This window comes from Protopterus annectens, chromosome 8.part0 (assembly GCF_019279795.1).
Source record: "Protopterus annectens isolate FY-2018-M chromosome 8.part0, PAN1.0, whole genome shotgun sequence".
Lineage (NCBI taxonomy): Eukaryota > Metazoa > Chordata > Ceratodontiformes > Protopteridae > Protopterus > Protopterus annectens.
In genome coordinates this window covers 1,229,269,909-1,229,283,906 of record NC_056741.1, presented here as the reverse complement: position 1 = coordinate 1,229,283,906, position 13,998 = coordinate 1,229,269,909, and the positions used below count along the sequence as shown (strand labels likewise).

General features: G+C 41.7%; 1 protein-coding gene across 1 annotated transcript in view; it reads left to right on the top strand.

Moving 5' to 3' along the window:
- UBA1 (ubiquitin like modifier activating enzyme 1) overlaps nt 1-13,998 on the top strand; it is a 2,903,587-nt gene that overhangs the window by 2,888,175 nt on the left and 1,414 nt on the right. The window lies entirely within an intron of this gene.

Genomic DNA, 13,998 nt, shown 5'->3' with positions numbered 1-13,998 from the left:
TCATTTCTGCAAGTTCCTAGCGATTATTGTGATCATCACCTCTCTTTTGTTCAGATACCTTTTGTAATACTCCAAAAAATGAACTTTTGTCCATTTCATTCATGCACGTGTTTCACCAGGGGATTTTTAAAGTCTTTCAGACTTGTATCACAGTTATGCTTAGATATCCTTTCTTTAAACTGTCTCAGTCTTGCCTACATAGAAACACACACACAGCTGTCACGTGTAGCCAAGTACACCAAACTTTTAGTAGTACAGTCTGCATACACCTTTGGTATAAATGTAAAATTAATAAATGGGTGCTTGAAATCTTGTTCTTTGGATATATATTTGCATTTAGAACAACATGGATAGGTTCCTTTTCTGCTAGACTATCTTTACAGGTGCTTTGTTTAAAACATAGCATTTGCTTAAGATTGAATGTTCTTAAAGGCAAAATGTGGTTTATTTCCAGCAGTCTCTTTATTAGTGTCATCTGATGTAAGGATCTTCCAGTTAGCTTCAATGATGTCACATACATACATAATATAACTTGTATAAGTCAGAACAACACAGCTGACTTGTTCCATTTGTGGCCTGTTTTTCAGATATCTTTTGGTGTGGGTGTCATTCCGATACATATAGGGACCCCCTTGATACCCATGTGTTCCCCCAACGTTCTGTTGTGCCTTAACAATCTGTTTCTTATATGCTCTGTGTTGAAAAAATGTCCCCATTCTTAATACTGCTTCATGAAAGTCATCTTCTCTGGTACTTAATCTGGAAACTCTGAACAGCTGTGCTTCAAATATACTAGAGTAAATATGCTGGTGATGCATACTTGATCTTGCCAAATAGTTATTCTTCCAAGTTTCCTTACAATGCAGTTGTGTATCAGTTTTGCCACAGTTTTTTTGAGTTGTCATCCCTTCCAAAAAAATGTAACATTTCATAGGAAGAGTGCATGCTGAATCTTAACTCATTAGTCCCTTCTAAGAATCTATAAAAGCTGGCAAGTTCTTCTTAATTTTCTTCCCATGTCACATGTATATCATTGATAAAACACCATTAAAACGTCACATGCTGCGAGTATGGATTGTTATAAAGCAAAAAATCATGTTCCCAATCTGCCATTACAAGATTAGCATAACTGTTGGCGCATGGGTTGCCCAGAGCTACACCCCACTGCTGCCAGTACAAATTGCTTTCAAAACACATTGTGTTCAAGCACTCGACTTAAAGCACATATTGCATTTATTTGATTGATACGAATATCAGCTTGTCTCCATAAAAATTATCTAATAGCATTTAACCCAAAGTCATTTGGGATAGCCATAAAAAGGCTAACAACATCCATAGTCACTAACAGGAGCCTATTCATATTTTGTTTGATCAAGGCTTTAAGCGATGATGGAAATGTCTAGCACCCAGGTGCTTTAACCAGAAAACCTTTCAACTGATGCTCAATGTAAATAGAAGCTGGCTCTGTAATCCGTCCATTGCCTGCCACAGTAGGACACATAGGGGGATTATTCTCATTTTTATGCAGCTTAGGCAGACCATTAAGTATAAGGATGGTCAGATGTTCTGCTATGTCAAAAAGGTCTTTCTTTATAGATCTGTGCGTGAGCAACTAATGCAGAGCATCTTTCACTGACTTCTTTAGTTGTACCAGCTTCATACTTGTAATAGACATTATAAATATCACCACTCAATAATTATCTCATTTTCATTACATAAAATGCCCTTTTCGTTAGAATAGTTGCTCCACCTTTGTCTGTAGGTCTTATAATTAAATCATCATTCATCATCAAATCTTTCAAGGCTGGTCTCTCAGCACTAGTTATGTTATGAAAATGGCGCCTTGGCCTCATTAACCATTGCGCAATATCTTGATCACATAATTTTAGAACGGGATCTACCACAGAAGTATTCTCTGGAACAAAATCACTAGGCTTTTTAAATGTATTAGCACAATGTTGCAAACGGTTACCAAAAATACTCTCTCAAAAAATTTATCTTCCAAACATCTTCAGCTGTAAAATAACATCACATACATTCAAACGATTTGCTGGAACGTTACTTGGGCCTGGATTTAAAAGAAACTAGTGTGCACCTGTCAGACTAAAATCTGATAAATTCACAGCAAAGTTATTCAAGTTGTCTAGTTGTCCTTCTTCCCTTGATGTTCTAGTGACAATTTTCTCCTTCTGCTCTGGGAGCGAAGACCTCATTTGTCTTTGTACTCTCTCATCTGTAGGGGAAATTCCAGAAAAATAACATCAGTACAGAAGTGATTTTAGGTCTAGCACCAAGCGAGACACTTGGGTCTCCCATTTCTGCATTTGTGCAGATAATGTTGCCTGCTGTGGTGGTGTAGACTGAATGCATCTTTCATTATTTTTAACTTCTGTATGGGAAGATACTAAATGTAGAGAGGAAGTTTCCTTAATCTCACTACACATTGAATTATGCTTAACCAAGGACTTTACAGCTTCCTGCTGTATGGTGTCAGCTTGAATTTCATCTCTTTATGCATTTGTTATCAGTATTGCACCATGCAAAGACCTCCTTTAATAAAATCAACATAATCTCTGCTTAGTTTTTTCATTTTCAATTGTTCAAGCCTTGTATCAAAACGTGACCGCCTTAAATACATTTCATCAAGCTTAGCAGCATAATTTTCTTGATTAAGTTTATCTTCTCTGTTTCTTTTCTATTAAGCTAAGTTCACGTTCTTTAGGTTGAAAGAAGTCAAAAGCTCTATGTAATTAAAGCTTATCTCCATGTTAAGTAGTTGCCACTTCTTTAATAAATCTGTGTATGTCCGACCGTACGTGGGCATTAATAACACACACAACCCTCTCGGAATAATGTAAACAGGCTTCCAAATGGAAACATCACTACAGAAACTTAAATTCAAGAAAAATTGTTGTCTAATGCTCTCATCTATTTCATAAATCTGATTCACTTACTGAAACATTCATGCCATTGAAGTTCAAACACAGTAACGGATTCTGTTGCTGAATAACAAAACTCTTCTCTGGTTCTTTCACTCTTAAATTTGTTTTAGGATAATCCAGTTCAAGATAGTTGTTCAGCCCCTTCTGCCATGTGGGTCTCTTCTATACAAACTGACAAAAAGGCCAAAATAAGCAAACTGGAACAGCCACCAAAAAGCAGCACACACCACAAAGTAATGAGAGAAAACCAAAATCAGTGCTGTTGTACTGCAAGGCAGTACATTGCTGTGACTCGAATAAGGAAGTTTAATAATACTTAAAAAAAACTTCTAAGAAACTTATAAAGCTGGCAGGTAAGAGCTTTCAAGTAGAATATTACCTTTCATCAGCTCTGTTAAACTAATCACTGATATCAAAATTAAAAAAAAAAATCTTTCAGCAAATCAACATGTAATGCTTCAGCTTCCACCCCCTATGGGCGGATTTTAGTGGGAAGTATGAGTTTAAACCAGGATGTGTATGTGCTTGGAACCTTCCTATCCATTTCATTTCTGCAGATTCCAAGTAATTATTGTGGTCACCACCTCTCTGTTCATATACCACTTGTGGTACTCTTAAAAAATAAAAAAACTTGTGTCCATTTGATTCATGCACATGTTTCAACAGGGGACTATTAAGGTCTTTCAGACTGATATCACTGCTGGACTGTATCTTTACAGGTGCTATATGTTAAAAACCTAGCATTTGCTTAAGATTATAAAGCCACCTATAAAGATCAGTCCAGGAAAGGAATCCATCCATGTTCTAATTGCAAATATATATCCAAAGAACAAAATTTCAAAAACCCATTTATTAATTTTATGTTTATAACGAAGCTGCATGCTGACTGTACTAAAAGTTTTGTGTACTTGGCTACATGTGACAGCTGCACATGTTTCTGTGTAGGTAAGACCGTGAGACAGTTTAAAGAAAGGCTATCTAAGTATATCAGTGATATCCATCTGAAAGATCTTAAAAATCCCCTGGCGAAATATGCGCATAAATCAAATGGATGCAAGTTTTTTTTTTTTTTTTATTTAGAGTATATAGGGCAGGCAACTCGGCACGTAAAAATCTACTGCCAATCATTAGTGGACCGGAGTTCCGCTGTGGTGACCCCTAACCGAGAAAAGCCAAAAGATGCAACAAGTGGTATCTGAACAACAGAGAGGTGGTGATCATAATAATCACTTGGAACTTGCAGAAATGAAATGGATAGGAAGGTTCCAAGCACATAGTTATCTTGGTGTAAACTCGTACAGTGAAACATTAATGTTAATTGGCTGAAAGTTTTTTTAAATTGACATCACTGATTAGTTTAACAGATGTGTTGAAGGGTCATCTTGTACCTGAAAGCGCTTATCTCAAGTCGTTTTATTTTCTTATTTTCTGTTTGAGTCACAGCAGTGTTTATGGACTGCCTTTGTTGTAACAGCACTGATATTGGTTTTCTTACACACACACACCCACACACATATATATATTGGGGATCACTATAAACCTTCAAAAGTCTTAATTGCAACTTGTGCAAGTGATAGATTGTATAGGAGCTCACTTGGATACAAACAAAACCCTGACCTATCTTCCGGACAGGATTCTCTCCCTACAGAGACACAACAGAGAAATGCTAACGGTGCCAGTTTCTGCAGCAAGTCATCCTCGGGGCTGTGGATTCTTTGGCTGCAACAATAACTTTACTACCGACAGCTAGCTTACATATGAGAGTCTTGCAATAGACGTCGGTCCAGTGGTCCCTTCTGCATCATCCCTTCAGTCATCTTATAAGCCTATCTCGTGTGTGCAAACATTCTCTTTTGTGGTGTTTTCAGGATCCAGAAGCATCTTAAGTGGTGACCTTTCATTCTTCCCACCCCCATCACCACATTGACCACAAACATCTCCCAGTTTGGGTGGGGTATTACCTGGGATGGGACAGTTCAAGGCATGTGGCCTCCCCAGGAGACCAATCTGCATATCAGCATCATAGAGATGAGTGCAGTGCTTTCAGTGTTGCAAGCCCGTTACTCCCTTCTTCCTGTAGGAACAATTGTGATTTAGACAGACATGTCTTTTTTGTGGTAGCTCAACAAACCAGGTGGAACCAAGTCCTATCCCCTTTGTTGAGAAACAATGAGAATGTGGCAGTGGTCTCACTGTACTAACTGCTTTCTAGTTGCAACGCACATTCTGGGGGAGCAAACCATATTGGCGACCAGGCTCAGTAGAATTCTGTTGATGACTCACAAGTGGCCTCTGAATCAGTAAGTGGCAAACAGGATCAAGTGGGGGTCAGTCCTGCTGTGACCTCTTTGCCTCTCCCTTCAACAAGTGCAGCAGGTCCTTCGCTCTGATCCCTTCACAGGGATAGTCACTAAGAGGCACTCTAGTCCATGCTTGGCCTCTCTGTTTTCTTTATGCATTCCCCACCTCTTCCTCTTTCCAAAATTCTTCAGAAGGCATGCAAGTTGAAGAGGAAAGTGATCCTCATTACCCTTTTTTGACCTGGCCAAGTTTGGTTCACGTTCCTCTGGTCTCATCTAATTTGTTATCCATGGACCCTGTATCCACATCCAGACCTTCTGTCTCACCCCTCAGGGCAACTTCATCCAGATTTTCACAATTTGAAACTAACCGCATGGTTTCTCCAATTCCGATGATGGCTAGGCAATTCAAGCTTTCTTCCCCATTTCACAAGATTATCATTTCCTCCCATAAGTTTTCTACCAGGAAAGTTTATAAAAGTAAGTGGAAAAGGTTTTCCATTTGGGCCCAGCAGCATCAAATTGATAGGCTTACGGCGCACATTTTGGCAGCCTTGGGTTTCCTAGCAGATATTTTTTATTTGGGTGCCAGCTTCTCTACTGTTAAAGATCAGTTAGCAGCCATTTCTAATTTTCACATTGGGGGAAATGCTGCATCTTTAGCTTTTTTCAAAACTTTCCAAAGCTTTTCTCCAGGGTACATTCCTTCTTTGACCACCTGTCAAAGATCCTTGTCCTCCCTGAGATCTTACGTTGGTTCTTCAAGCTCTGATCTTGCCTCCCTTTGAACCTGCTGTTAAGCCAGAGTTGAAATTCTTGTCCTGGAAAATAGCCTTGTTAGTAGCAGTTACTTCAGCCAAGAGGAGTTTGGAGTTTCAAGCGTGGTCTTCCAAACACCCCCCCCCCCCCCATCTTATTTTTCATAAAGACAGAAATCTGATGTTAATCCATGTCACTATTCCTCACTCTTGGGTCTTGGATCTGACAATGGATCCGAGCTGGCAACTTTACCGACAACTTCTAGGCTCGAGCTCCTCCCACTCCCATGATCCCTTGCTACCCTCTAACCCTTCAGATCTCGTTTGCTACGCTCAGCATCAGACGTGGATTCTTGTGCTCGAGTTCCTGTGGGATAAATAGTGTTATTTTGTGTAATATTCTATTTTGGGTCGGAAGATGCCAGTGTCTGATTCGCACGAGGAATGCCTTTATTGTTTTGGCGCTGACCACCTGGAGCTTGAATGTGACATTTGTGTTACTTTCAACAGCAGGGCATTGGTTGAGTGCCCAAACAAATTCCTAATGAAAGGGTTGGCTCAAGGGGGCCCCTTGGCTCAGTCCTCTGCCAAGTCTGGACCATCAGAACACAAAAGGAAGGCCTTTCTGCCTCTGGGGTTGTCGTTCTCAAAAAAGGTGAGGCTGTCTGATCCTAGTTCCTCGAAACCGACCCCAGCCTCAACTCAGTCAGATCCAGTGCCCTTCGATCCTAAGATCCGCAGCCATCACAGATCTAGGGCTTCCGCTCCAAGGCCCTCAGATCCGAGGTCGTGGGAATCCACTCCTGGATACAAGGTCTCAGGTTTGAGGCCTTTGGATCCGGACCAGTCACTGATCCGACTTGCTCAGATCTGCGTCCTGTGGGATCCAAACACTCGTATCTTTGTCAGTGGAGCCAAATATTTTGAATCCCACTGTTGAGGATTCCCCCTCGGGTTCTTTCTTGGGGCAGTCACCTTCCACCTCTAAGCACCAGGTCTCATTGTTTAGAAGGGAGGACCTCGGGATCTGGGCACCCCTCCCTGGCTAGGTCCTCCAGGAATTTACTCCCTTTTAATATAGACAGGATGATGAGGTCCTTTCTAAATGTTAGATTAAGTTGGGGCTTCTCGAGTCCCCTGCCCCATCCGGCCTACCCCTTTGTTGACTTCTCGTCTGACCAGGTTTGTTTCAGTCTTTCTGGCCCTGGATCACATGGGGAGGGAGACTGGGATCCTCGGGACCTTTCTGTCCATGCCCAGAGTCCCTGACTACTGCTACTGTGCCTCCCCCTGGGCAGTCGGAGTCCTGGGCCCAACTGGTTGCCCCGTTGTCTTTGATTGGGAGTTCTGGGCCTGTTTTCTCAGACTAGCCCCTTCTCCTTAGTGCTTTGGCCCTTGACAGCTCAGGTCCTGTCCGGAGGCCTGGAGGTTCTCGCCTGCTCTGGTCCTTCTTCCCTGGCGGGCCTTCTGCTGGGAGTGCGGATGGGGCGAATCTTCCAGTCCTTTGGCTTTCCGGGTTGTAGAGAGGACTTTCCTCCTAGAGAGTTTCCTCCCCTGCCTTCCAGAGACTTTCCCAGCCCCTCCGACAAGACGCCACTCCTCTGTCTCAGGTCAGCCCTCTCGAACCAGCCTTCAGGGGGTAGCTGCCCCACTTGTGGCCCCCCTCTCCCAAATTCTCCCCAGAGCCACCCCTGGAGGAGTTTCCTCAGAAGAGATTGTGCAAGAGGCGAAACTTGGACTCCCCTACGGAGTCGCTCATCGAGGATACGGACTTCACCACAGTCCCCCGGGTCTAGGCAAGGAATACAATACGAATTAAATTCTTTGAGGTATTTGCTTTCCACAAGAAATACAATTATTGACTTTTACTGACAAAGGTTTATAGCAAGAAAAAGTTTCCCCAATTGGGTACTTAGCTTTAGTTGAAGACTTCGGTTCTGAAACTCAAACGAAAATTTCAGGAGTCTGCCAACTGGCACTTGCAAACTGCTTCTGCTTCAGGCACCGCACGGCAAGAAAGACTGATGTAATGGCGTCGGCTGCATGCTTTATACCCCTGACTACCTGACGTCATGGAAGATGAGACAGCAACCGACGCAGGACCTAAGACTTGATAATCAGGCCGACTGAGGGCTACTGCAAGCAGATAATCCCAATGTGATGACTGTAACAGTGAATACACTCAAACATCTGCATTTATGGTAAGTGTACACAACTGTACTTTTTGTAGCTTTTTCAGATTCCAAAAAAGAGAGAGCTGTTGTCAAAGCTACTATTGCTCGATGCTTAAGGGATTGTGTTTCCCATGTTTACTCGTTGAACAGTATTCCTGTACCCAGACCGGTCAGAGCTCATTCCCACGAGCTCCATAGTCGCATCCCAGGCCTTCTGGTCCAGAGTTTCTTTAGAGGATATTTGTGCAGCTGCTTCATGGGCGAGTTCTCACACTTTTATTTCGCATTACAAGCTTGATATCTCCAGGAATAGGGCTGCTTATTTAAGTATGTATTTGCTTCTGAGAAAACTGGCAGCAGACTCAGTCTGAGGTGTCCGAGAGGAGCCAGGCAGTATGGGTAGGGTAGGAAGAGCTCTAGCTTGGAATCCTTAACTTGCTGACGGCTGAGTTGGTTCCGAGGTTGGAACCGAGAGCCACAGGTTTAATGAAGAATGAAGCAGATAACACAGATGGAAAGTTATGGTGAGTACATGACTTCTTTTTCTGCACTGTATGGAGATCTCCATTTAAATAGTTCAAGGTTTCAAAACTTCGGTCTTATGGTCTCGACCATATGAAGTTCAAAGTTTTGGAACGTCGAACTTCCAAAGTAGACCCATAGAGTAGAACACACACACACATTTTTTGTGTGTGTGTGTGTCTGAGTGGTATATGCCCAGCTTAGTAACGCCTTTATGATCTGAATTTGATGTTTGCATAAAACTACTATTTAAGTTACTCTGTAGCAGTTTTGCTGTATTTATTGCTGGTAAAATTCCTTTTATACGCATACGTACATATGTATATGTATATATTGGTGTGTTTTTAATTTAGAGACCTTTGTATCGAGACCCAGGAATACCTGTTGTCCCCATTGCATTTTTTTCTGTCATATTCTATTTTTCACTTCAGGTACCCTCTTAACCACAGCTTTAAACTTTTAGAATCCCATTATTATTATTCATTTTTAAAATCCTCTTGGTGTAGCTGCTTGTCTCTTTGGATGGAGTGCTCATATCTAAGCTTCTCCTTTTAATTCTACTTTCCCTGGATCCCCACCAAGCCAAGTTCGATCTTTTGGCCTGCAGTGCTCTTTAACAGAACCAGGCAACCTTGGATTGAGTGTTATTTTCAAAATATACAAAAAGTATGTTTTATCCTCCAGACAAAATTAATTGCTAGCCCTTTAATTTCTATTTTTAAGTAAAGCACTCCATCACAGACATTAGTTTGCCCCTTCCCATACTGTACTTTCTAACAGCAGTCTCCCTTTGCAAGCTGTTTCAACTTTTTGAAAGCCCTGCTGTTTTTCTAGTATTACTAAACCCTTTCTCCTATAACTTGTGGTCTTTCTAAATCCCACATACTCCTGGTTATAAGTGTTTATTTTATTTCAAAAGAAAGGTATGCAAAACAAGTAAGTTCTAAGTACCTACTGATTTTCTTGTTTAAGAACATTAGCTGCCCCCCCCCCCCATTCTGTACTTCTAACTGCAATCTATCTTTAGATGCTGTACTGTTTGTATGCTCTGCTGTTTCTCTACTTCTACTAAACATTTTCTCATATAAATTCTTGTCTTCCTAATTTCTACATAACTCCTTGGTAAAATTGACTTATTTTATTTCAATAAGACAGGTATGCAAAACAAGCAAGTCAGAGTAACTACTGCCTTTTCTTATTGTTTCTGTAGACTTGCATATCTGTGAAATCAGGGCCAGCCCTTTTCATCATACTATTGCTATCCACCACTTTTCTGGTCTATTCTGATCCTCCCCCTCCCCACAAGAACAATTGCAGCCTAATCAGGGCCAGCCCTTTTCATTATAACCTATAAACCTACTGATAGTCTTCCTTCATCTGTTGCCCACTACGCTCCCCTCCCTTCCCCCAATTTCCTCCCACCCCCAGTGGTCCTACCTTTATTACAAACAGTAACCCCTCCCACCCTTCAACCTATAAAATCACCACACCTATACTTCCTCCTACAACTTCTTACTACTATCCCTCTTACTCAGCTAATATGTACAAGCACACCATACATATAGTCACTGCATGCACACTCCTTGCATACATCACATCTTACTAAACCTCCACCATTCCTGCACTCAACCACTGCCACTGTACCACCACACACACTACCACTCATATCCCACCTCTACTCTACTACTCTCTCATCAGGTCAACAACCTTCCCAGTACACCCTCTATGTAGATTACAGACCACAGTACCTAAACTAAAAGCAACCCCTCAACCTAACATAAGCCTACCACCATACCTTTTGCCCACAGAACGCAATCAAAAAACTTCCCTTAGCAAGCATATACAGAAATTGATAAAACTAATAATCTCATCCATATCCAACCTAGCACTCAGTGGAGACGTCCATCCTAATCCTGGTCCCTCTATCTCCAACCCCTCCCCTCATAATCAGACTACAAACCACATCTCCCAAATCACAGCCAATAGAAAGCCAACCAACCTCCTTCTGATAAGCCTAAATATTAGAAGTATATGCAACAAGGTGCTTGAATTCTATGCCACCATAGACTTCTACTCCCCTGATGTAGTGATCCTTACAGAAACATGGTCAAAAACCACACATTACTAATGAGCAAATCCTCCCTGCTGGTTACAATATACTAAGAGTAGACCGACTAAACAAAAAAGGAGGTGGTATAGCTATAATATTTAAGCAGCATCTAGACATCCAGATCTTAGTTAGCAGCTCCCCAAATAGGTAAGGAAGAAATAATCTATGCCAACCTTAAAATAAACCAAAATAAAACCCTAAACATAATAGGTTGCTACTTCCCACCTGGCCACAACATCCCTCCACTTGAACACCTCCTCAGCTAGACTACCCACCACCTACCCCAAGAAACTTTAATTCTAGGAGACTTCAACACTGACTGGCAGTCCTGCTGTAGCAACTACCCAACCCATCATGTAAATCTTCATGGCTTCATCCAGTCGCCTACTAGGATAAATAACTCCAACAAACACACTACCCTTGATTGGATACTAATCAGTAAGAGCCCCCAGTCATATATAGCAGGCTGCTTATCCGACCGTCTCCATGATCACTCCCCAACCTTCTTACTAAGAAAACACCTTTATAAAGCAAAACCCATCATCTACCGTCAAATACACAAAAAAATAAACTTCAACCCTCTCTCATTCAGCTCGTCCCTAAAAGACTGTAACTGGCAACCTCTAAAATTCCTCAAATTAGATGACGCAGTTGATTACTTTAATAAAACATTCCTAAGCATCCTTAATTACCACGCCCCCGTAAGACATTCCCGAACTAGAGCCCAACAATCCCCATGGCTACAAAAAAACACGAAGTCTGAAATGAAAAACGGGGATAAAGCATGGGACAACTGGCACAAAACCAAAACCCCCTCTACTAGGCAAAAATTCCTAGAACTACACAATAGAACCAAAAAGCTTATAAAACAGGATAAAATCCAATACTTACCAGTCTGCCCTTACCTCCTCCCAATATAACCCCAAAAAATTCTGGGCCTCAAGCTCCATCCTCCACTCAGGTAAAGTAAGTACACCCACTCCTAACTTAACTTACTCCTCCGAAAATATTGGTACCTCTTTCAACAATCACTTTACACAAACCGTACTATCACTAGCTAGACAACACAACCCCCCCCCCCATTGAACCCACACCATCAACTAGAACTAACGGTCTCATAAACTAACTTCTCTTTCTCTCCTGTTCCTACCTACAAAATAAAACTACTACTAACTAAACTTAAAACCACCAGATTAGCAGCAGACAACCTCCCAGGTGAATACATTCAACTTGCAGCTGACGCTCTAGCCCTACCCCGTATCACTGTTGATTAACAGATCTCTGTCAGAAAGTTATGTTCCTACACTATGGAAAGTCTCTCACATAATTCCCCTGCACAAAGGAGGCCCCTCCACAGATCTAACCAATTTCCACAGATCTAACCAATTACCACCCCATAGCTATTCTCTCGCTACTCTCCAAAATACTAGAGAGATGCATTCATTCTCAAGTCTCAGATCACCTCCTTGCTAATGACCTCCTCTCCAACACACAACACGGTTTCCTACCTAACCATAGCACCACCACCGCCTTTCTTTCTCTAACACTATCCTACAAAATAAAAATACAGGTTATCTCTCCTCAAGCTACCTTCCTAGACCTCTCTAAAGCTTTCGATATGGTCCCACACAAACAACTCATCTCTCTTCTCAATAATCTATCCTTCTTTCAACCAGTCATCAACTGGTTTCAGAGTTACCTATCTGACCGCCAACAAACAGTTTTTTGGCAGAATAACCTATCCCCCAAACTACCAGTCTCCATAGGAGTTCCCCAAGGGTCCATCTTCGGGCCCCTACTCTTCTCTATTTTCACCAATAATCTAGCCTCAGCCACAACACATGGCACACTCATACAATACGCAGATGACTCAACCATTATCTGCACAGCCCACTCCCTACCAGAACTGCAAAAAGTCACACAGGAAGCATTTTCTTCTATTGAAACTTGGTTATCCAATGCCCAACTAATACTCAACCCAAACAAAACAAAATTGCTAATCTTCCAACCCACCAAACTTACCCTAGACAGCTCTCACTTTAACATCACAGCGAAAGACAACACCACCATCCATCCTACAGAACGCACCAAAATACTAGGAGTAGAAATAGACAATAAACTGAACTTTGACATTCACATTTCCATGACCATTAAAAAAGTGCACAAAAAACTAGGAGCATTATATATATAGAAATCAGCAACTACTTACCAAAGCAGCTAAAATTTCGGTAGCAAATTCTAATCTTATCTCTACCCTACTCTATGCCTCTCCAATATTTACTAACCTTAGACAATGTGATCTAAATAAGCTCAAAACCTGCTACAACAAAATAGCCAAATTCGCCACAAGAGCTTCTTACCCGTACTCACCACTGTCTGTCACTAGCAGAACTGGGCTGGCTAGAGCTCCCCCACCTCCTTCAATGGTACCAACTCGCACTCGCCCACAAACTAATAAACCAACCATTAAAAGTCCCATTCCTCCAGAATCTCCTCCAACCCCCTACATAACCATGACACCACTAAGATCTAGCCACAAAAACCTCCTACAGGTCTCAAGAGCCATTAACTCTGCTGGAGAAGCATTATTCTCCTGCACTATAGCCAAACTCTGGAACTCCCTCCCATCCTCAATTACCTCTGTAACTTCTTGCACCCACTTTAAATCCTTACTAAAATCACACTTCAAAGCTTGCCAGATATGCCCTTGCAACCCCCCCTCTAATACCATTCACTCCCCCCACCCACTACCTCTCTCAGCCCCCTATCAACAACCTACTCTTAGCAAGCTTGGCTACTCATGTTCTCAGCTACCTACCACATAATACTAACTTCTTGTAGCAACAACTGCTAATGGCTATTATGTAACTCAAAAACGGTTTCTATCAATTGTTCACTGATGAATCTCAACTACATTTTAACTATGTTTAGTATGTCACCATATTTTAAAATTGTACTATGCTCTACAGCTGTTTTACATCTGTTTTCTTGTCTTGCATCCTTAACTGGACTGATGTCTGTATTTAAATGCTATGTTTTTTTAACTGTATAATGCAAATAATAATGTGGAGCTTTTCTCCCCGGGCCTCCGCTGAAAATGGACCTGTGTCCAGTCGGACTCCCCCAGTCAACAAATGTAAATAAATAAATATCCCTTGCCTTTCTGGCACTGCTGTTGGAAATCGTCCAGGT